Source organism: Triturus cristatus, chromosome 8, assembly GCF_964204655.1.
Source record: "Triturus cristatus chromosome 8, aTriCri1.1, whole genome shotgun sequence".
NCBI classification, from domain to species: domain Eukaryota; kingdom Metazoa; phylum Chordata; class Amphibia; order Caudata; family Salamandridae; genus Triturus; species Triturus cristatus.
The window spans coordinates 1,135,260,533-1,135,283,393 of NC_140591.1; the positions used below are offsets into that span (position 1 = coordinate 1,135,260,533).

The following is a 22,861-nucleotide window of genomic DNA, read 5'->3' on the forward strand; positions in this document are numbered from 1 at the left end:
TGGCAGTATTTTTTGCCATGTAAGCAGCTGTTAACAAGTGCCACATCATGAATTTAGTCCACGTTTGTGTTCGTTAAAAATAAGTACTAAGCAGCAATAATATTTATTTTTCCTATCACTTATGTCATGATGAATGTCAGAACGCCAGCTGTTCAGTCTCTCAGGGTATAAACTAAGTGATAACAAAATTGCATATAAGGCCCCCACAAGGTCTCTGTGGCGCTGCATCAGGAGGAAAAGAAAGCAGGTAAGAAACTAGTAATTAGATAGTGTTGATTTATAATTTTCCAATTTCTTAGTAAACTTTTTCAATCATTATTAAAATTGCTTACAAGTAATGGGGATTTGCACAAATAACTAAAATGTGTACAGCGAGAAAGGAATGAATTGTAACTGCCTCTATGAACCATATTGTCTCAAATCTATGGGGCTGCACTTTCTCAGTGTTTTCAAAGTGAATACTCTGTCCAGATGATGATGCCTTATATTGGATCAAAAAAGTGTTCAATTATTTTAAGACAACTTAATGTGCAGCGCATCAACCTCTGTTATTTAGGAAGGACAGAAATCAATTATTCAACATTGCTTCTTTGGTAAATTTATAAACAGATTTCAGCTATATAATTGTGAAGGGTCACAGCTCAGTAGTTGTGCAAAATGTTTCACTGTATCATAAAAATATAATTATGTGATATATTTGTGTACTATAAAAACTGTATGAAACTGTATGGGTGTACGGTATACAAATGATAAATTCAACTTATCACTTTTAGATTTTCAATGTTGCCTTGCATTGAATAGCATTAGGGAAAGATTGTTTTAAATTATCACAGTGCGAGAAGGGAGCAGTACGATATGACTAAATAGCATACTTACATACAATAATGGTTAAAGCTACAGACCCAATTTCAATTTCAAAATTTGTCTAAACTATCGCTAGTAGCCCCTTTGATTAGTTCCGCTTCCTGGTTTGGCCTTACCTCTGGAGGTGGGAAATGTTCGGGGATTTATTAAATTAAGAGTCTTCGGTTTATCTGGCAAGGAAATTCTGCTTCTTCCTTCTCAAAAGAATGTGTCGACACGTTTCAACCTTGTTAACCTGCGTTGGCTAGTGTCTTACTCTAGACTAAGGGACGGCGGTCTTTAATTACCGTTGTCTTATTGATTTCCCAAAATGTCTAGTTTCTCCCTAATAATTACCCCTGGTGGCTCCTTTACTTGAATGTAGCATTTACTCACCGTAGTGCTGTCAACATCTGTTTGTTCTGATTTGAGTCATGTATAAAAGTTTCAAGCCACTGGTTGTTGCGACTATCCTTCTATCTCATGTCGTCTAAAGAAAAAAATAATCTTAACTGCTTAGTAGACATATTAATTCCTAACAACAATGGATATTTTTATGGCAATTTGAATCACTGATTATGATTTTTACCATGAGAAGGAAATGAACTGTAACAGTCTACAGTGAACCATTTTTCTAAAATGTGTAGGGGCTTCAATTTATCTCAAGCTTTACAAAAATGTGGTGCCTGTGGGGCAGATGAGGCATTTTAGTGAATCAACACAAGTATTATATATAAACATTACTGTTCTTTTTTATGTATGGGTGCTCTGAAGCCTGCACTCTGACAGATTGCGATTTGCTGCCTCTCCTAAGTCTTGGGAGACTGAGGGAGGAGTCAGAATATAGCTATCACTCCTGTACCACCAGCTGTCCCTGTGAGAGCTGAGAGCATGATTTTAGGTTGGGGGAGGGAATAATTTGTGGACGATAGGAAGCCAGGTACTTCTTTGTATTGGGTTGAAGGATGAGCAGAGGGATACCACCTGGGTAAACAGTGAGGGTTACTAAAAGCCAGATATTTTTATTTTGGTTTTGGTTTGGGAGAGGATTAAGGCAAAGTATTGCAAAAGTTGAATTTGCAGGATGGCAGCATACCAGGTATTTTTGGGTGGGAAATAGTGGGTAAATTGAATTGTCAATGATGCGTGCAGTAGGTGGCAGATGACAGGTATTTCTTAAGAGGGGTAAGAGAGCGTTCTTTCTTCTGAGATTAAAGGTAAGCGGGGTAGGGCTTGCTTACTTTAAAGGGGAGTGGGGTATGCATGGCTATTTTGTGCATTGTTGTTTTGTGCCTTTCCTGAACTACTGCTTTGGCTAGGGGAAGAAGATTGGTGGTCATATACAACATATTATTGTAGATGGACAGTTGTCAATAACATGGAGTTTTCCAGCTCAGGGTTCCAGGTGACATCATAGGCAACATAATCTGCACTCTTGTAAGATGCCACTTGTAACTCATCTATGGAAAACAGCTCTATTATTTACAGCTACACATCTTTAATTGTATAGATATGTACATTTTTGAGATCGCCAGTTCTTTTGTCAGATACAAACCAGCTATTTATTTAGAAGAAACTGGGTTACTGATTAAGGAGGGCAAAGCCCTACTCAAGCAGCAACCACAATCATTATCAGGGTGAAGTCACAAGCAAGGACCAAATTAACCTGTGCTTAGCCCTCTGGTAGCTTGGCACAGAGCAATCAGGCTTAACTTAGAGGCAACGTGTAACGTATTTATGCAGCACTTCCTACAACAATAAAGTGAAAGCACAACACCAAAAAAATCCCACAACAATTCAAAAGAATAGAGTAAAATGTAATAAATGATTTGACATCAAAACAACAAAGGTCCAATTAGTAGCTCCGGAGATATGCATTTTCAAAGATTTAAGTGAAAATAGTATAAAAAAGCACAAAGCACCACTCGCGGCTATCAGGTTGTGCGAGATGTAGTGAAAGTCACAAGGTCAGGTCAAGCGCTATGGAGCATGGGCCAGATAAAGGGATCAAGTTAGTCCAGCTGAAAGAGTTGCCTTCAAAGTTCCACGCAATTAGTTCCATTTGCAGTGGATGGAGCAACGAGGAGCAGTGAGAGCATCGTGAATGGTCGTCATTGTAGCACGAAGAGCAGAATGGGCGTCACGGATGGTCGTTGTCGTTGCTGTAGCACGAAGTTCCTGTTGGAGTTGAAGACAGTTCTTGCTGGAGCTTCATGTTGGTGGTCCCCACGGGCTTTTGATGGTGTAGCGTGAAGTGCAGATATTGCGCTGCCAGGCGCCATTGTTCACTATAGCTGAAGAGTCGGGTTTTTCAGAACTTCGCATTAGCAGGCGGTGATGGTGGCAAAATCACCCATTCACGAACAGCCCAAAAACTTCAGGGGACCTCAGCTGAGGCCACACAAAGGGTCTAGGACTTGAGGGGCACCACTTTGTTGGTCAGAAACCCACTCCAACAGAGGCCAGCAGGGCCCAAGCAGTTCCAGTTGCAGGTCCAGGCAGCAGGTCAGTTGGGCAGCTGCAAGGAGCATCTGAGCTTGTTATGTTCCTGTAGCTCAGAACAGGAGGTCAGCTGACTGACCTTTGGAGTCACCTCAACCTTCCACTCTTCCCTGCTTCTTAGCAAACAGGGTAGGAGAGCAGGAGGGCAGCAGAGTGACAGTCCTTCTGGCAGCAAAGCAACACAGCAGTTCTTATTTTGTAGTATCCACAGGTCCAGAGGTGTACTGAAGAGTTGGTGTCTGGGGTTCAATATTTACACCTAGTGCCGTCTTTGAAGTGGGATTAATTTATAGAGGATTCCCTTTGAAGTGCTGGGATTTCCTGACTCCCCTGCCCTGGCTCAAGACTAAGTCCAGGGGGTATGCAATCCTTTGTGTGAAGGCAGGGAACAGCCTATTCAGGTGTAAGTGGGGCTGTGCCTACCTGCACCCTCCAATCATGCCAGTGATGGCTCATCCAGGCACACCTAAACTCCCTATTGTGTGTGGCTATCTAGTAAGAATACACAAAGGCCAAATGCCAACTGCACCCAGTCATGTGACTCAGAGACATGCTGAGTGCACTAAATGGCTAGGGCAGGAAAATGAGAACTTTGTAAATGTGTCACTTTCAAAATTGCTATTCAAAATTCAACTTTACCATAATAGAATATTTTTCATTATACTTCCAAAGACACCAAACATGAACTGTTTATCTGCTCTCATTTGGAAGTTACAGCTTAATAATACATTAATTCCAATGTTATCCTATGGGAGAAGCAGGCCTGGCAGTGGTGAGAAACGAATGTAAGGCTTTTTACTACCAGGACATGAAAAACTTAAAATGACATGTCCTAGTTTGTAAATACCTTACACCCTACCCTAGGGGTGACTTATATGTATTAGAAGGCCAATTTTGACCCTGGCAAAAGGTTTATTGTGCCAGGTTAAAATTACAGTTTCAAACTGCACTCATAGGGTGCAATGGGAGGCCTGAGACAGGTATGCAAGGCTACTTAAGTAGGTGGCACATTAAGTGCTGCAGGCCCACTAGCAGCATTTAATTTACAGGCCTTGGGTACATGCAGTACCACTTTACTAGGGACTTTTAAGTAAATTAAATATGCCAATTGGGGTGAAGCCAATGTTACCATATTTTAAAGAGTGAGCACACGCACTTTAGCACTGGTTCGCAGTGGTAAAGTGCACAGAGTCTTAAGGCCAATAAAAACAAGTTCAGAAAAATATGGAGGAATAAGGTAAAACAATTGGGGAAACAGCACCCTAAGACTGACAGGTCTAACATTATTATTTTACAATCAGACAGCGGAAAGGAGTTCATTTTTTTAAAATTGCAAGGGCTAGAAAAAGGGTCAGATTAAATGCCCAAAAATTAGCTTCTTCTGCACCCCTGAGGACTGCAAAGCGCAGTCCAGAAAGACCGTGATTATTGACAGATATTGAAATTGGCTTCTGGCATTGAAGTATAATTAGTTTAAAAGAGGGGCCTATTCTCATTGGTTGAAGTGTTGGCTATTGACAGTCACTCAGAATAGAAGAGTAGCTGTGGCAATGACTGTGTGGACTCCTCTGCCGGCTGCAATATAATGCCAGATGTGCCCATGCTTTTCTGACCACGGTTAGCAGAAATGGATCTCCGAAAAGGCTTGTTCATCCTGGGATTCACTCAACCATGCATAGGCATCATAAAGGGAAGTATTGCCACTCTCTGTGATCACCAACCAATACCCATGCCATCTGATATTGTACCACATAATTATCCTTTTTTCCAAGTTCCTGTGGAATGGTTGTAAGCTTCAAATCGCCATATCTCCATTGCCATGTGTAGTAGAGATCCTGAGATGACCTATCTGAAAATGAAATATTAGGCACCAAAGATGCAACTTCTGGTGATCCCTAACTGACATCCACAGTTACCCATAAATAGATATGAATGTAATCTTTCTCAGCAGTGACACAATAAATGAGAACATTTTATCAGATCTTTTCACAAGTGTGGAGTTCACGTATGACTTACACATCTAAAACAGCTCCGAAAAGCTGGTTTATGATGCAAACCATATTGAATCCATGTTGTGCTCTTGAGAAGTTCTCCCCATTTGTTGTTTTCCACACTCCTCGTCACATATCATTCTTATTGTTGCACGCTTCATAAATATATTATGGGGCAGATATTCTGACCACAATCAGTCACCTACCAGATAATATGAGTGTTCATGGACTTTGAAAATAGCTTCACTCTCATTTTGCCAGAGGGCTATGATCTTAAATACTACCGACACTGATGACCTAAGGCAAATGTGACTAAACATTTTTAAAGAGATCTTTTCATAAAGAGTGCCAAAGAAAATAGTCTGTGCCTAGGGAGAAGCAGTGTGCTCAAATACTTATATTTATTAAAGGGATCTAGAGAATATGCTGAACTTGTAGCTTCTGTATTTACCACTACTTTGAGCCGGGGTAATAAATAAGGCGATTTTCTTAATCATGTAAACTGAAGCCTACAAAGAGGAGGCAGCAATGATATTCTTTATGCTGGAGTATTACACGTTCTCGTATTTGGCTACAAGATGGCCCTATGAGCACTACTGCCTTCAGAATAAGAACAAAGAAAATATCTTCAGATTAGGTTAAACACAGAGATGGAATTTTACATGTAATGGGCGGAAAGGTGCACTATAAGTGAATGTAATGTAAATGAATTTATATCACTATAACACCTGTTGATGCGTTCAATAAATTCAGTGTTGGAAAACAAGTGAGAAGAAAATGTACCGTATGTCTTCTAAAGTTTTCCTGCACATATCTCCTGCACATATAAAGCAGTGTGAGGACGATGTCCCTGATAGTGAAATGGGGTGGGTGAAGGGGGTAAACTGGCAACAGGAGATGAAGGACGGAGCGAGTGAAAACACAATCACTTGTTTGGAGAGCTCAAATACAAAGAAAAAAGTAGCTCCTAAAATGGGAGCAGTGGAGGGACACAGGTACTACACAAGAAGAGACATGGCGCATGCATGCCATGGACAAATGTTGACAAAGGATTTGAGAGCGATGATCAAGTGAGGTGTAAGACGATGTGCGGGGTGAAGCCCACAGATTGAAAACAACACGTCTCTTCGAGACAATGAATGCACTGTCTACCTGAGACCTAAAAAGTCCTGTAAACAGTTTTTCTAAATTAAAAAATTAGTGGCATGTCGTACCCCTCAGATCTCACCCACTTCACCACATATTTTCAAATGTGGATGGTCCTTTCTGCCTTTTGTGCACTTGAAGTTGTGTTTTGCCATTGCATGAACAAAGGTATATATTCCATATTATTTTTTTAATTTACCTTTACAGCCCTGAGCAACCAATGGAGAGCGTCCCTCATGTCTATGCCTGATGCCCCACAGCACAGAAGCTCCCCACCATGCCCTTGTCCCTCTACCTGTCTTCCACCCCTCACACAGAATTTCCTTAGCCTTTTTAAATTGCCACCTTTTAAGGAGCAGCAGCTCCTCAACAACAGAGCTTTCTATGAATTCTGGTTTGTGGAACTTAGAGTATCGGAATGCAAAGATGATTCCAGGATCGGAGGGACTCTCTTGCTTAACATAGATGGCCTTTATACTGAGAGATTAATAAGGGATTTGATCCTGATTCCTTTCTCTGTCTTACCCCTCACTGCGTCTCCCCATCATCATTGGCCCATCCATAAGGGCGGAGGGGCCATCCCATTGCACCTTTTCAACATAAAGAGTGTCTATCAGGCTGAGCAAAGATCAACCTAACTCTCTTTATTTTCAGGTCAGGCAGCCAGGAGCTTGACATGCCTAAATGCGCAGGCTCCTGGCTGCCTGAACTGAGCTGAAGATGTCACAGCTCCTCTTGGCGTGACCTCCTCAGCTCAGCAAAGGTCCTCAAGGCCCTCCTCCTCATGACGAAGGCAGCATCAGTGATAGCCTCCTACCTGGGTGCTTCAGTTTACCCCACTCTGTGACAAGGTAGGGGCTGCTGCCTTCCCTCATTGGCTAATCTAAGGTCAGCCAATGAGCGGAGACAGCAGTCCCAACCCTCCTGGCATCCCCGAGGCTTCCCTTCCCAAGAGCCGCAGCAGGTAAGTGTTTTGTTTTGGTTGACTGTTTGGTGTGTGCATGTATGTGTGAATTTCTGTGTATTTGTGAGTGAGTGTTGTGAATGGGTGTGTGCATGTGTGTCTGCATGTGGTTGCATAGGTGTAAGTGAGCGTGCACATGTGTATGTGCCCCCCACATCCCTCTCAGTTGTACTTACCAGCCTTCACTGCTCTCCCTAAAGTCTGTCTGTCTGAGCTGACTTATTTCAAGGGGGCATGGCTAACCGCCAAACATAGCGTATGTAGCCTAGACGAGCTCCGCGCCCGGACCAATAGATCCTGACGAAACCCACAAAGCTGGGGTCCATCCATGAATGAAACATCCATTGAGTGACTGCAGAGTGGCAGGAGTGTGGACTGGTCGCTTTTGCGCCAACTGGCGACCACCTGGAAGCCGAGAAACGCAAGGGTACTGGCGACAGACGAGGCCCACATGTGCTGCTCAACTTTGGAATCAGAGAGCTGGCGCTGGGTTGCAGTGACGGTGCACTACCAGAGTGGCAGAGCGTGATTGCTGCATCCTCCCCCCTGACCCCCCCGCGGCTGTGACTGGGTATCTTCTAGGGCCCCAAATGAGAGCGGGGGCTGGGGTGGTGGCCTCATCCGGACCATGTTTATTTTTTTTTCCATATCAGCAACTGGGAGAGATGTGGCGCAGCGGCCACAGCTGCTGACTCCGGAGCTCGGGTTCATTGCAGGTGGGGCCCACCGGAACTCATTTTTGGGGTAAGGCACTTATTTGTCTTCATGAGTCTTTGATCCAGAGCAAGAGAGGGAAAATCACAAAAGGGGCGAAAAGGAAGAAAAGAATGATGGAAAACAATGACAAAGGGAAAAAGTGGGGATGATAAATAACCTGCAAGAGTGAGATGAAGAGGAAGGGGGTGTCTGGTGGTTGATAAAATAAGCATAAGGTGGAATCAGGGTTATGCTGCAGCCTTGGTATTCACCTCCTTAATCTTTGATAGCGTCAGCCACAAGCCTCTGAGCACAAATTTGGGCACCGCCACATATTCTTTTACAAATTAAGCATTGCATTTACCAGAATGCCAAGGGGAACACATGATCCACATGAGATACTCACCCTCCCTCCATCCCAATGACCACAAGCGCCAAGATGACTTATATTTTTGACTGGCACTGTTTTGTGTCCTTGGTGGTAAGTCAAGGCAGTGCTTACTGTAAACAAAGTTTACAACCGTACAGAGAGTGCCCCAGGGGGTGCACTGAACCAAGTTCAGGTATCCATGGGTAGGAATGACAAACTTTATAGAACAAAACCCGAGCCTTAGTTTACGCAACAGGAAGCTTGCAGTATCCTTTGCAAGAAATGTATTCCACATGCAATAGAGAAACGGCAAGCTCTGACGACTACAAAGCCTAGCATTGGATTCTACTAGCTTCCATCAGAATCACCTTAAACCACCTCCAAGCTCATTTTGAGCAGGGCTCGTCTTCACCCCTGTTTCTCCTCATTTCCAGCAATTCACAGGCTGTTATTGAAGTGGAAAAAATGCATATTCATCCGGCATATTGTATTCTCAATCTGACATGGAACCATAATAAGGCTTTCAGACCCCAGGACAAGAATCTTTTCATGGCATGCCAACCCTGCCATCAAGCTAGGGTGACACAGATGTGGAAAAGGGAATCAGAATGCAGTGTAAGAATTTTTAGGTTGAGCTTACCAGACTGTTGCGAAAGACATGTTGTGGACGTAACAGAAACATACTGGGGCTTGAAGCCCGCCCATTGTTTACACTTAGTCAGTGCTTAATTTGTGAAATTATAAGTGCTGGGACCCCAACATTTTGCTCACAAGCTGCATCCCTGCTGCTGAAGGTTGTAGTGCCATGTACCAAGGCTACAGAGACTTAATTCCACCTCATGCATCTATAATCCATCTCCAGACACTCCTTGTCCCTTTATCTCATGCCTGCATGTTGTTTTACATCCCTAATTACAGGGACATCTTAAGGATTGTGGGGGCCCTGGGCCAAATATTATTCGGGGGCCCCCTGCTCAGAAAAATTCGGAATTTATTATACATTTTCAGATCATAAAATCCCTCAGCATCTATAGTCTGATCATCAACAACCATCTTTATTGGTTCAAATTTTTTTTAAGGGGGCCCTAGTCCTTCAGGGGGCCCCCATTCAGTGCAAAGCCTCTGAATATTTACGAGGTATTGGAGACCTGGGAGCCCCCTTTTCATATTGTGTAGGTAGCCCTATAATTTTTGCGTTATGCCACTGTCTGGGACTGTCCTGGATGCTTAATGATGGGGCCCCTAGAAAGGTGGGGGCCCTCGGCCAGAGCCCCCTTTGCCCATGCGTTAAAACGTCTCTGCCTAATTATTCCCTTTGTCACTGTTTTTCATCTTGCTCTTCCTTATTTATACCCCTTTTGTGATTTCCTCTCTCTTGATATTAATCAAAGTCTGATGAGGAAAAATAAGCGCTGGTACCCAAAAATGGGTGTCAGTAGCCCCCATCGGCTCAAATTAAGCACTGCCGTTTTTTGGCTTTCATTTCACTCTCATTTGACTCCTGCTTCTTACTCATGTCCCAGTTGTCAATCTTGTTTTATATCCTTCCCATGGATCTTTTCCTCTTTACCATTGCTTTGATTGGCTAACATCTGTACGTCCACTGCTTGATTTTCAAGCGCTCCTTTTTTATGTCGAGAGTCAGTGAGCATGTGCTGTCTGCAAGACACGGTGTATTCACTATACGGACTGTAATCCAGCATGCTGCTTACCATAGGTTGATTCCAGCATCGCTCTTCTTTGCAGCCTCCTAATGGGTTCCCAACCTGCTACATCAGTTTCGTTTTCTTGCTCAGGAGCACCGCTGAACTACAGATTGAATTCCAGTGATTAGCGGCCCTCCGCTTTTATGAGGTACTAAGTCTTCTACCCCCCTCCCATTCTCCCTGCCCTCCATTTTACATTATTTTTTTATGTTGCCAATCCCTTCCAGCGCGGCACACCGCGCTATCAAGGCTTCATTTTGGCGCCCGTTTCCATATTTACAACACGAGCGCTGTGCTTTATGTTTGAGCATGGTGCCCGCTTTCATGTATTTTTTTTTCATGTGCCACCAAGCACTTCCATAGCAACACACCACGCTTTTGAGGCTCCATTTTGGCGCCCCCTTTCATAATTACAACACGGACGCCGCACTTTATGTTTGAGCACGCTGCCTGCTTTCATGTTTTTTTTTTAATACCATGGCAGCCGCTTCACGGGCCACCATGCACATAACTTGTATGTGCATGGGCACCGTGCTTTATGTTTGAACACAGCACCGCTTTTATATTTACAAAACCAATTGTTCAAAGTCTCGTAAATGCGAGACCTATTGCATTGCAAATGCTTGTTTTTCTTGGCTTAATCACTCCATGGGAGTGCATGTGTTTTCAAGCAGTCTCCCTAGTGTACTCCTCTCTCCCTGGACTCAGTCGTCCTTGTACTTCTCCTCTGACCCTGTTTTGCTTTCTTCTTTGTGCGTTTTCTCCGCTCCCACAAAACTACCCCCACACTTTATGTTGCCTCTCCCTTGCACTCACTCAGCCCTTGTCTTCTTGACTTTCCAATAGTGCATTCTTTCTCTACTGCTACTAATTCACACAGCTTCTGGTAAGCAGCTGCTGAACACTGGGGCTCTCACTACAATCTCAGCCCAGAGAGGAAGGATGCACAAACTGAAAGTACTAGACTTAAGAACATTGTCTCTCTCCTTTTTGAGCGATTTTTCACAAAGCTTTTCTGGAGAGGTCTTCTCTACACTTTGCCTTCTAATTAGAAACAGACTATCTCCTTTTAGCAACACAATGTATCCTCTTTTGGAAACAGAGTATTTCCATTTCTGATGCACTGCTGGTACCTTTCATTTTAACACTTGTATTCCAGAAACTCGATTTAATGCAGGCTATAACACTGTTCCCCTTTTTGGTATTTTGAGCTGTTTATTTCAACCTTTTTATCGCGTACATTGCATACAACCCCAAAGGGGTGATTTATGTATGTAAGTTCAACAACGTCCCTTTCACTTCCAGTATTCTCTCCAGCTGATCTGTCATAGGATTGTGGCTGAGCCTGCACTGGCTGTGAGTGCCTGACTGTTGACATTAAGGTTAACTCTTGACCTGCAAGTAAAATAGCATTTCCCTCCTCTCTCATCAGCGCTCTTACTGTGTCATCTTTCATGATTCTCCTCTGCAGGCTGATGGCTGTTTAAATAGCCCGGAATGTCTGTGCCACTTGATTGTTTTCTTTAAATATTATTCATTCACATTGTTTTCTACAGTGCAAGCAAGATAGACTGCATGTAATTTGTGTTTATTGTTTTTACTGAATACAATTGCTTTGCAAAATTTTCAAAACGAATTTGCCAGTCACTTCAGCTGCTGTCTTGAAAATTTCATGGTGATCCATTAAGTGAGGGCAGAGAAAAAGGAGGGGGGGGGGGCGGGGGAAGGGGCGAAAACACTTTCTCTCCATGTTAACCTCTTCAATGCCCATGACGAGCTGGTCTCGTCATGGGCCGCGGTTGCGCTGTGCCCATGACGAGACCAGCTCGTCATAAACCCCGCCCGCTAATACAACGGCCGGCACAGGGCGGGGAAAGGGGCGGGCACTGAAGGGGTTAATTTCCATAGGAATCTTTAGAGACAGCTACTGTCCGACCTGCTGAACCAAATTGCACCAATTTTAGCAGAAAGGTAGCTCTAGGTCCAGAAAGCACCCTTTTTGTTAAATGGTGTAAATCCGTTCAGTAGTTGCTGAGAAATATAAAGGATCTGCCACCTCTCCCGATCTCGTGCCTGAGATCTGATTGGCTGCCACACACTGCAAACCAGGAAGTGTTGGCAACCATCTTGCAACTGAACTGATGGCTGCCAACCGAGTCACAAGAAGAAAAGAAAGGAAAAAGGGGACAGGGTAGAAACACCCTGACCCCCTAGGCCTCTTGTGGGGGTCCCACAGGGATCCACCAGGGCCAAAAAAGCATTTTTCAAAACATTTTCAGAGGGAGTCACACTGGCTCTGTGACTTCCGCTGAAATGTAAAAAAGAAATGAAGCACAGGCTCCCGCACTTCGTTTAATATAGGCCCCCGGGTGGGCCAGGTCCCAGGGACATGTGTAAATAATGATACAGGGGCCTGCATGGGCCCCTCGAAGCCCAAAGGGACCACCAACTTCCTGGGGCAAACTGTTCTTTATTTAAACAAAATGTGAGAGAGGTCCTAAGGCCTCCCCCGCTGCCCCAGGGACCGCCACCACCCCCATGCACATAGATTTACAAAAATCATGTGAATAGTCCAGGGGGCAACAGGAGCCCTATATGACCCTGGGGACCACCACCCTCAGGTCCAGCACCAACAACGTCCTGGGGAGTCCACCCCCGGAACATTGCACCGCTCTGCCAAGCTATAGCAAACAAGTGTGTAGAAAGAAGCCAGGAAGCAGATGATGTCTTGAGTAGATTTATTGTAGGGTTACATGGAAGAGGAGCTAGCTTGGAAGTAGTCAGCTCCAACAGACACAAACTCAAGAATAAACCATCTGCATTCTAAAGTATCTAAGCAGCAGGAACATTCTAAAGGAAACCATTACATAACAATTACAGACTAACTTTAATAGAAGGATACATAAAACAGAGTTAACATTATGTGACTTAACACATTACTACAAAGTGCTCTTCTTTCAGCAAGCGAGAGCAGAAAATGCTCTTGCTTACTGAAAGCAGAGCATGTGTCTGTTTCCCTGCCCGCTGTGAAGCGAGCAGGGAAACAGACACATTGCTTTGGGATCCAGGGAGCTGCATGTTAGCAGCTCCTTGGGTGTCAAAGCAATACCAGCTCATGCAAGAGGCGGGGAGCCAGCGGGGACCATTGGGGAATTCAGGCTTCCCCTGCGGGCCTCAACATTTTAAATGTGGGTACCCTGGGTGCGACCAGGGCACCCACACTACATGCCTGGCCCCCCTCCCTTGTTTTTTTAAATACATTTTTTTTAAAGGGGACAGGCCCCGGGGATGGGTGTCTCCAGAGCCGAAGGCCCACCTCCCTTTTTAAATTTTATATAATTTTTTTTTTAAAGTGTACAGGACCCGGGGAATGGGGCCCCTCGGGCTGAAAATGGCCCAGGAGGGGGCCTATCACCCCCGCCCTTTACCTGAAAAAATAATAAATAAAAATAAAGCCGTGCCCAGGGAAAATTCAGCAGTTATAGTTATTGAGCTAACTATAACTCGTGCCCTGCAATGCATTGCTTATGACCTCACATATTACATCACTCATGACATGGTCAGTGACATCACTGATGACATCTCGAATTACATCATTGATGATGTCATCCAGTGACTGTGAGTGTTTTTAAAAGTTTGTTAGTGTTAAATATATATATATACGCCAAGGTGCATCGGTGTATTAGTGGATGTATGAGTGCCTGATTGGTTGATTCAGTGGGTGAATGACTAACTGTATAAGTGATTAGGGGCCATATGTAGGTAGCCTCACATTTACCGATTCATAAATACCGAATTTTACCGATTCGGTATTTATGAATCGGTAAATGTGATGTAGGTAATGATTCGGTAAAGTTTACCGAATCGGAAAAATTCGGTAATTATGAATCGGTATTTACCGATTCGGTAATGAGGCGTACCTTCCCATTGATTCCTATGGGCCTGGAGGCCCATAGGAATCAATGGGAAGGTATGCCTCATTACCGAATCGGTAAATACCGATTCGGTAATGGGGGGAGCATATACAAGGGTGGCAGGGTGTCACATTGACACCCTGTTGCACCCCTGAATCTTGCATGTGTGCACATGTGGTGCACATACATGCCCTAAGGGCATGTATGTCTGCCACATGGCACTCTTAAATCAGCAAAATGTTGCTTTTTGCAAGGTATTCGTTATTTATCACCAACCTGTATTTGGTGGTAAATAACGAATTTCTAATACTAATTTTCACTCTATAGAGTGCTCCCTACATCTGATTTCTGGATTCGGTATTTACCGAATCGGTATTTTACCGATTTCTTAATTTCCGATTCGGTAAATACCGAATCCAGAAATCAGCCCCCTACATCGCAAATGCCTAAATATCGGTCGGTAACGGGATATTTACCGATTTTCGGCCGTTACCGACCGGTATTTGGCTTCCTACATGAGGCCCTAGGTGTCTCTGTGAATGTATAGGTGAGTAACTGGTTGTGTGAATGTCTGTATCTGCTTGTCAGTTGGTGTCTAAGTGGCTGTATGGGTGTGTGAGTGGGTACATGAGATTCTAGATGGGTGAGTGATTGATTGTCTGAGTACCTCTATGGGTTTCTGAGTGTCTCTGTGGGTGTGTGAGGGTGGGTGTGAGTGCCTGTATGGATGTGTGACTGGGTCAGTCAGTGGCTGTATAGGTGAGTGAGTGTGTGTACGGCTGTATTGGTATGTGAGTGCATGTGTCAGTGGTATATGGGTGAATAACTGGGCATGTGAAAGGCAGTATAGGTAAGTGATGGGGTATGTGAGTGACTGTATGGATGAGTTAGTGAATGTAAGAGTGGCTGTATGGGTAAGTGTGTGCTTGTGTCAGTGACTGTATAGTACTGACTGTATAGTACTTGTTAGTATCTCTATGAGTGAATGTGTGTCTAACTGTATGGATGAGTAAGTGGCAGTGTGATTGACTGCATGGGTGAGTGAGTAGGAGTGTGAGCAGCTCTATGGTGGCTGGCTCAGTGAGTGAGTGGGTGTATGAATGGCTGTATGAGTGAGAGAGTAGATGTGTGTGTTGATCTATGAATCAGTGAGTGGGTGCATTAAAGGTTATATGGGGTGTGAGTGGGTATGTCAGAGATTCTGTGGATGCTGTCATCAGTGATGTCATTTGAGATGTCATCAGTGATGTCATCAGTGTTGTCACTGACCACGTCACAAGTGATGTAATATGTGAGGTCATAAGCAGTGCATTGTGGCGGTGTGAGTTGTAGCTAGCTCACTAACTTTAACTGCTGAATTTCTCTGGTTTTGTACGAGTGAAACATCAGCCTAATTATAACGTCCCTGTAACCTTTGGTTTTTTCAGTGGATGAATATAAATATATATCGTATTACGTCTCCTCTCCCAAAACTCTTTGAGACAGCCACAATGTGGAAAGAAGAAGTGACACAGCAATTCGTCAACACAGTGATAAATTCCTTTATTTTCTACAACAAACAGAGTGCAGGTATGGCCGACTTGTTTTGCCACTGGGTAGTTATAGTTAGGTCTTCGTTTCCATTGTAAAAAACATTTTGTTTTCCTAAGAAATTTGGCTTTGCTTGATGAATTTTCATGACACTTTCCAGAAAAAAGTCACATACTCCTCAGCTCCTTCCTGGAAAGTTTCAGGGTGATCCATCAAGCTGTGGGCAAGATTATGAGCGGTCCCAAAATGCATTTTCCCCATTCATTTTTCTATAGGAAAATTGAAGAGTGATACCACAAAAACTATTGAACAGATTTACACCAAACTTGGCAGAAAGCTAAATCTTGGTCCACAAAGTGTGCTTTTTGTGATATGGTGTAAATCTGTTCAGTAGTTTTTTCCCAAATAATTTTTATTATATTTTTTTAAAGAAACAAAACCATACATCCCTATTTGACCACCAGTAGAGGTGACATATAGTTTAGTACATAGATGGATCATGAATGTTGACAGATATATCCCCATGACCACCGATGACAACATTCTCATCTATTACTTTGGGCGATCAAATCAAAAATGCCTACAAAACTCCCACTAATAATACCACAGAATGGTTGAAACACATTAGATGGTCTTGCACATCTGCCCACTCCTCCTCTCCCACCCGCCCCTGAAACCTTGCACAATATAAATAGGATGTTCCATGCCTAGGCAGTGGTCCAATCCCTCCTTCCGCTGATCCAGCGAAGGAGCAGCGGCATCTTTCCAGGCTCACGAGACGTCCTGTTTGACTATTACTAAGCCCAGCCACAGCAAGGGCCGCAGATTCCTGTTCTCGTCTACGTAGTCAGAGATATGAAGTAAGGCACACTGTGGAGTCCACGGCAACATCAGCACCAACACTCCCCCCAAACAGTCCAAACCTATGTCCAAAAAGGTGCCACGACAGGGCAGCTCCAGACTGTGTGTAAGAAGTTACCCTGCTCCGCCTGGGAATGCAGACAGACCGCTGATGCAACCAGCCCCCTCTTCCAGAGCCTTTCCCTTGTATAGTCTGTTCAGTCGTTTTTGAGCAATTAATGATCAAAAATGTTGTATATTTCACTCTGCATAGGATCTGTGGACCCGACAGATCTCATGCTGAGATCTGATTGGCTGCCATGACATCATTAGTCCAGAGTCCAAGAAAAAAGATCATAAAAAGACATGAGGGGGCAGGGTAGGGAAACCCTGACCCTTGGGTCAAAAATGTTTAGAAAAACAAAAAAAAACATTACCGCAAAATCACGGAGGATCCACAAATCCATAATAAAAAAAGTATGCTGCTGCAAAAAAATACTCCATGGGATGGGCCTGTAGCGGTGGCAGAAAACCTATATTTAAGGGAGGGGTGCACATGACCCTCATCCTGAGCCTCTGAGAGACCATTCTCTGGGGCTATCATCAAAATGAAGGGGAGGGGCACCTGGCCCACCTCTCTGACCCTCTACTTGCCTCAGGGCCCCTTCTCCCAAGGTCAACATCGTAAAATAGGGAAGGGGCATGCTGCTCCTCTCCCCAACTCTCCACTGGCCTCGGGAACCTCACCTCCTGGATCTGATACTAAAAAAGAGGGGCACACTGCCCCCTTCCCCCAGCCTCCAAAGGCCCCATGGACCCCATTCCCTGGGGATTATCTAAAATTAAAGAGAAGGGTGACCCGGGCCCCACTCCCTGACTTGGTAATGGCCCTAATTGCCCTGTTCCCTGGGCCAGGTCAATTACAGTGTCCTCGGGAGCCCAACCCAGGGACACACTAGCTACCCTGCCTGCATCAGAGCAGGCAAGGAAATACATGTCTGCTCCCACCTGGTGGGAGCATTTTTAAAGGTCCCTCTGAGTGGGAGCAGACATGCCTTCCCTGCTCGCAGGAAGGCAGATCTTCTTTCGCAGGGCGCAAGCTTTAAAAATGCTCCTGTTGTCTAGGAGCAGACTTTTTTTCCCTGCCCCTGCTCATGCTGACAGGGAAACACACATTGCTCACGCCCAGCAAACAAAAACAGCTGGTCCTGCCGGGCGAGAGAAATGCATGGAGGTGGCCGATGTGGCTCTCCCCACGCCCTCAACATGCTGTTTTGTGTGTGTCCCAGGTGGGCACTGGGTCACCCAACTAGAATTAAGACAGGCCCCAGGAGATGGTGTCCCTGGGGCCACAATAGGATTGGGGAAGGAGGCTCTGTACCACCCTCCCCTTTAAGTTAACTGCGGCCCGGAGATGGGGTCCCCAGGACCTATTAAGGCTCTGGGAGGGGGGCCACATGGCCTCCCTCCTCTGTTGATTGCAATTCAACCCCAGGGGATGTGGATCCCTGGGGCCACTATTGGCTCATGGAGGGTGGGGGGCTTGAGGCCGAATACCCTTAATTAAAAAAAAGCCCCAGGCCCAAAGGGCTTGGGGAAAGGGGCCTTGTACCCCCTCTCCTAAGAATAAAAATAAAGGCCCTGGGGTATGGGTCCCCAGGGCCTGATGTGGCTTGTGTAGGGTGGCTACACCAATAGGCTGTGTGTGGTGTGGGGTTGGCTGCCTGCGGGTTTTGGAAGCAGAGCTTGGCCTCACTCATGACATCTTCCATGACATCATTGATAATATCACTGCAACATTTGCAATGAAATTATTAATGAGAAAACTGCATTGCAGGAGCGGGAGTTATAGTTACCTTAGGGCACGGTTTATAGTTACATAATATAACTATAACTGGTGAATTGCAGTGGTTTTGTTGTCTTAAAACATTATGTTGTCACCGAAATTTGACCTAACTATAACGTTACTAAACCTTAGCTTTTTTCAGTGAACCTGAAGTTAATAGGTTTGAGTGTTTAAGCCACTTTGAAATATTTTGTTAAATTTGAAGAGGGCAAGAGCAGTGAGCCACGCTGCTCCTTTTTTACACTAAATGAACATGTAATTTAATGTATTTATACCCCTTCATATCACCACTGGGTGAATTCAGAGCCTTCCTATCAGGAGTTCTTTTAATAACCCCACATTCCACAATAAGGTCACCTCAATGCATCGCACAATGCATGCTTACAGTACAAGGTTATAACCATCATTGCAGGTCTAATTACTAAATGGCAAGATTATGAGTATGCTAAAATATTTTATGCAGTGTTTATGGTGGCCAAAATCCTCAGACAACAGACAAGGTCATCGTTCTTTAATATATTTAATTAGAAAGATATGTCATGTATTGGTTATATTAATATGACATACATTCACATTAATTCACCTTATCATAAATACTTTAAAAAAGACTATGTTTAGGTTGATTAAAGTTTTGATTTGATTTAAATTTGTAAAGCGTGATGAATGCCCTTAGGCGTTGTGGCGCTGATATCGGCTGTTCCAAATCACTAAAAATATAGTCAAAAAATAATTTTTAGACAAGCGAAGTGAAGAGCTACGTTATTAAATGCTTTCTAAAGAACATAAGGTTTGATTGTGACCTTAGATGCAGTGGTATTTAATTCCAGAGAAGAACAGAAGTATGCACAAAGCTTCTGCCACCTCAGGTGGCTTTACAAATCTTGGGGGATATCATAGTCTTAGCAAAGGTAGATCGCAGACATCTTCTGGGGGTGTACCATGACATGTTTTCCCTCAGATAAACTGTAGGTCCATGAGCCCTCTAGCAACCGATTCATGTTTCTTAAGGTTTTTCAAGAGACGAACAGCAGCGTTCTGCAATCTCTGAATCTTTATTATCAGCCCTTGTTGCATGCCCCCTATAAATGGCACTGCGGTAGTCTAACTGTGAAAGCACGAGAGAGACAACCACAGTTGTCTGTAAGTCTGTGGGTATGAAAGGTACCACTTTTTTTTAGAATGTTTAAGAGGTGGAAGCAAGAAGAAATCAACTGATTAGTCTGCACTTTAAAGGTTCATTTAGAATTGAAAAACACTCCAAGATTTTTTACTTTGGTGACTGGGGTGGGTAAAGGGCCAAGGGAGGAAGGCCACCAAGAAGAGTTCCAAAATGATAAGTCTCATCCAAAGAGGAGCACCTCCGTCTTGTCAGAGTTCAATTTTAGGCATTGACTATCCATCCAGTTGACAATGGCTGGCATACAGTTCCCAAATCTCATAGCTACCTTGTCTATATTAGTGTGAATAGAAGCAACAAGTTGTGTATCATCTGAATATGATATTGTGTTGAATCCGAAAGATCTAATCAAGGCAGCTAATGGGGCAATATAAATGTTAAACAATGTAGGGCTTAGTGAGGACCCTTGCAGGACCCCACACTGCAGAGAAGAAACATTGGAAGTAAAGTCTCCAAATGGGATTGAATGAGTTCTGTTGCTGAGATAGGAAGCCAAAAGATTAAGAGCATAATTCTTTATTCCTATCTCCATCAGTCGATGTTCCATAACTCAATGATTTACGGTGTCATAGGCTGCGGATGGGTCCAAAAGGACCACCGCAGCCTTTCCCCCACTATCCATTATTCCATGAATCTCCTCGGTTAGCACCATCAGAGTAGATTCCGTACTGTGTGACTTCCTGAAACCTAATTGTGATCTATCAAGGATCCCGTTCTGCTTTAGAAAGTCAGAGAGAACCACATTGAGGTGTCTCTCCAGGATTTGTGCTGGTACTGGAAGTCTAGAGATGGGGCAATAGATGTTCACTTCACTGGGATCTAGTGTGGTTTCTATTTTATTAAAGGAAGGATTGAAACTCTTTTCCAGTCCAAAGAAAAAACACCAGAGTCCAGGATATTATTCAGTAGGGCTGTGAGTGAGGGGGCCAATGCACTGGCCAGATCATGAGAAATGTTCACAGGACGGGGATTGGTCGGGCCCCAGATTTGATAAGTTTAATCATGTGAACATCTTCATCAGTTGTCAAAGGTGGAAAATTGTTTAAAGTTGGGAAGCTATTATTGGCAGCCACATTTATAGAACTTAAATAATTTTAATTTTTTTCTGCTGTGGGAACCCTGTAGACATCTTCTACCTTGTTCTTAAAAAAGTTGTCTAGGTTATCGCAAAACTTTGTGAGTAGGGACCAATGTTCTTGCATTCGGAGGGCACAAGAGCAACTTGACTGTTCGAAAAAGTTCCTTAGAGGAATTGCTGGCTGTTTTAATTTTGTCCATGGAAATTTTGTTTTTGCAACTATTATTTCAGCTTTGTATTCAGACAGAAGCTTCCTATAGCTTACTTTTTCATCCAATAGATAACTAGTCCTCCATAGTTTTTCTTGTCTCCTGCACAGTCTCTAACTCCTTAAGCCTAGGGGAGTCCTATTCTGCTGTGGGTAGAGATCTGTGGCTTTTAACCAGTTTGGGGGGAGCCAGCTTATTTGCTCCTTCCTCAATCCATTTAGAAAACGTATCTGCTAGTACATTGACCTCCCCTGCCATTATCTGAGGAGGTTTAAAAAGCAAATCTCCAATGGCCTCAGTCAATTTTGTAATGTTTACTTCAGGTATATTGCAGATGATGTGTCCTCTTGGCCTTGCCTGACTTTGAGTAACAGCTCTAGCTGTACAGCAGAAGCCATAACAATGTTTTACTTTTTGCACCTGCTGAACATCATTGCCAAAAAGCAATGGCACAGCCAATAGAACTTCCTTGGCATAGCCAAAAGGCCAGACCTATTGGCGTTGCCAGTGATCGTTTCATTATGTAGTTTTTCTTTCATTTCAGAGCACTCTGAACAACAGGTCCCTAATTTAATGGCTTTCAATTAACATAGCTTGGAAAGCTGGACTGGTCTTGCTGGGACTAGAACTTATGATCTTCAAATCACATCAGGTGTCAGTGGCAAGTATTAAACTCACTGAGCCATCTTGCAAACATGGAGTGGGAGAAGAAAGTTGGGTAGTGGTGGAGAGGAATGGGATGAGAACTTATGTAGCTATCAAGTCAATCTGAAAGAGATCAATCTTAAATGCCTTACAGGATACAGGCTTTCCAAATTGAATGTAAATGCATTAAAAAGCCTGCAAAGTGTGATCAACAGAGGGATGCTATGATTTGAAATCTTGGTTTGAGTGATTAGAAAATCTGCACAATATAGAACCACTTTCCACTTTTAGTGGCACTAAGGACGTTTTGGGTAGACCACCATGTAGTGCATTCATTGGACCTAACAGCTACGATCCTGAAATTTTGAGCAAGGATTAGTGTTGTAATCTTGTGTGACAAGTGACCCTCAGGTTTGATCGACGGAATGAGAATGATCATGATGCCTGATGATGATAAGTGTCTGTAAAGCAAGGATTGGACAGGAGAGTTGCTGGAGCAAGACAAGACTCTGGAGTTTACCTCGAGATAGATAGAGACTATCCAATCCCCTAGAGAACTAATTTAAGACTGCAGTAAATTTCTGTCTTCCAAAGATGGTACAGTTAGGCAGTATCAGTATACTGATAAAGGGAAATGCCATCGCCAGTTTGCTTTTTTCCTAACGGATTCATCTGGAGTTCGAAAAGGATTACATCAAAGGGGCATATTATCAAGGACGGTGTTAAAATTATCGCCGGTGTAGCGGCAGAAAACTATGGGCTTGATAATATGCCCTTGAGAATTCCAATCGAAGTCCATGTTCTGGTGTGAAAATGGGCTTCTATTGGAATTCTCCAGGGCATATTATCAAGCCCATTATCGCTGCTTTAGCGGCAGTTTTCGCCCGCTAAACCGGAGATAATTTTAACTCCGTCCTTGCTAATATGCCCCAAAGTTTGTGCCGTGACGATCATGGACATCATTTAGGGGTAGGACCCTAGCATGCCCCTTGTGACCCCTGGCACTGCCTCTGCGACCCCTAGCATCAGCAGTGGCAAAATCAGTGGCAGGATACAGAAGCAGCTCGTCCTTATGGATGTCAGTGGAAGCTTCACTCACCTCATTTTGTGTACATTTTACTAATAGTGAATAATATTACATTATTCCCTATTTAATAAAAAATGTAGTACAAATAGCTGGAATATGACTTTCCCTGGCAGCTGAGGTAAGTAACATTGTTTTTCAAAATGTATGTATGTTGTGTGTGGGCTTGCAGTTTTGAGTGTGTTTATGTAAGAGAGTGTGTGTATGTGGGAATGTATGTGCATGTGTAGGCAGTGTGTGTGTATGTGTGAATGTTTGCGCATGTGTACCAGCGGTGGCTGGCTCAGGTAAGCATGGTGGGGCAGGCCGCAGCAGGAGGG

General features: G+C 43.8%; 1 protein-coding gene across 2 annotated transcripts in view; it reads left to right on the top strand.

The window, feature by feature from the left end:
* Window positions 1–204: 204 nt before the first annotated feature.
* The window catches only part of LOC146805507 (lysozyme g-like), a 131,208-nt gene continuing 108,551 nt past the window's right edge, over window positions 205–22,861 (top strand). Inside the window, exon 1 of one of the 2 annotated variants that reach the window (XM_085622779.1) lies at window positions 205–247. The gene's annotated coding sequence lies outside the window, so the exon portion shown is untranslated. Of the gene's footprint in view, window positions 248–10,327; window positions 10,367–22,861 lie in introns of those variants that run through there. The other variant, XM_085622780.1, reaches the window with a different exon arrangement.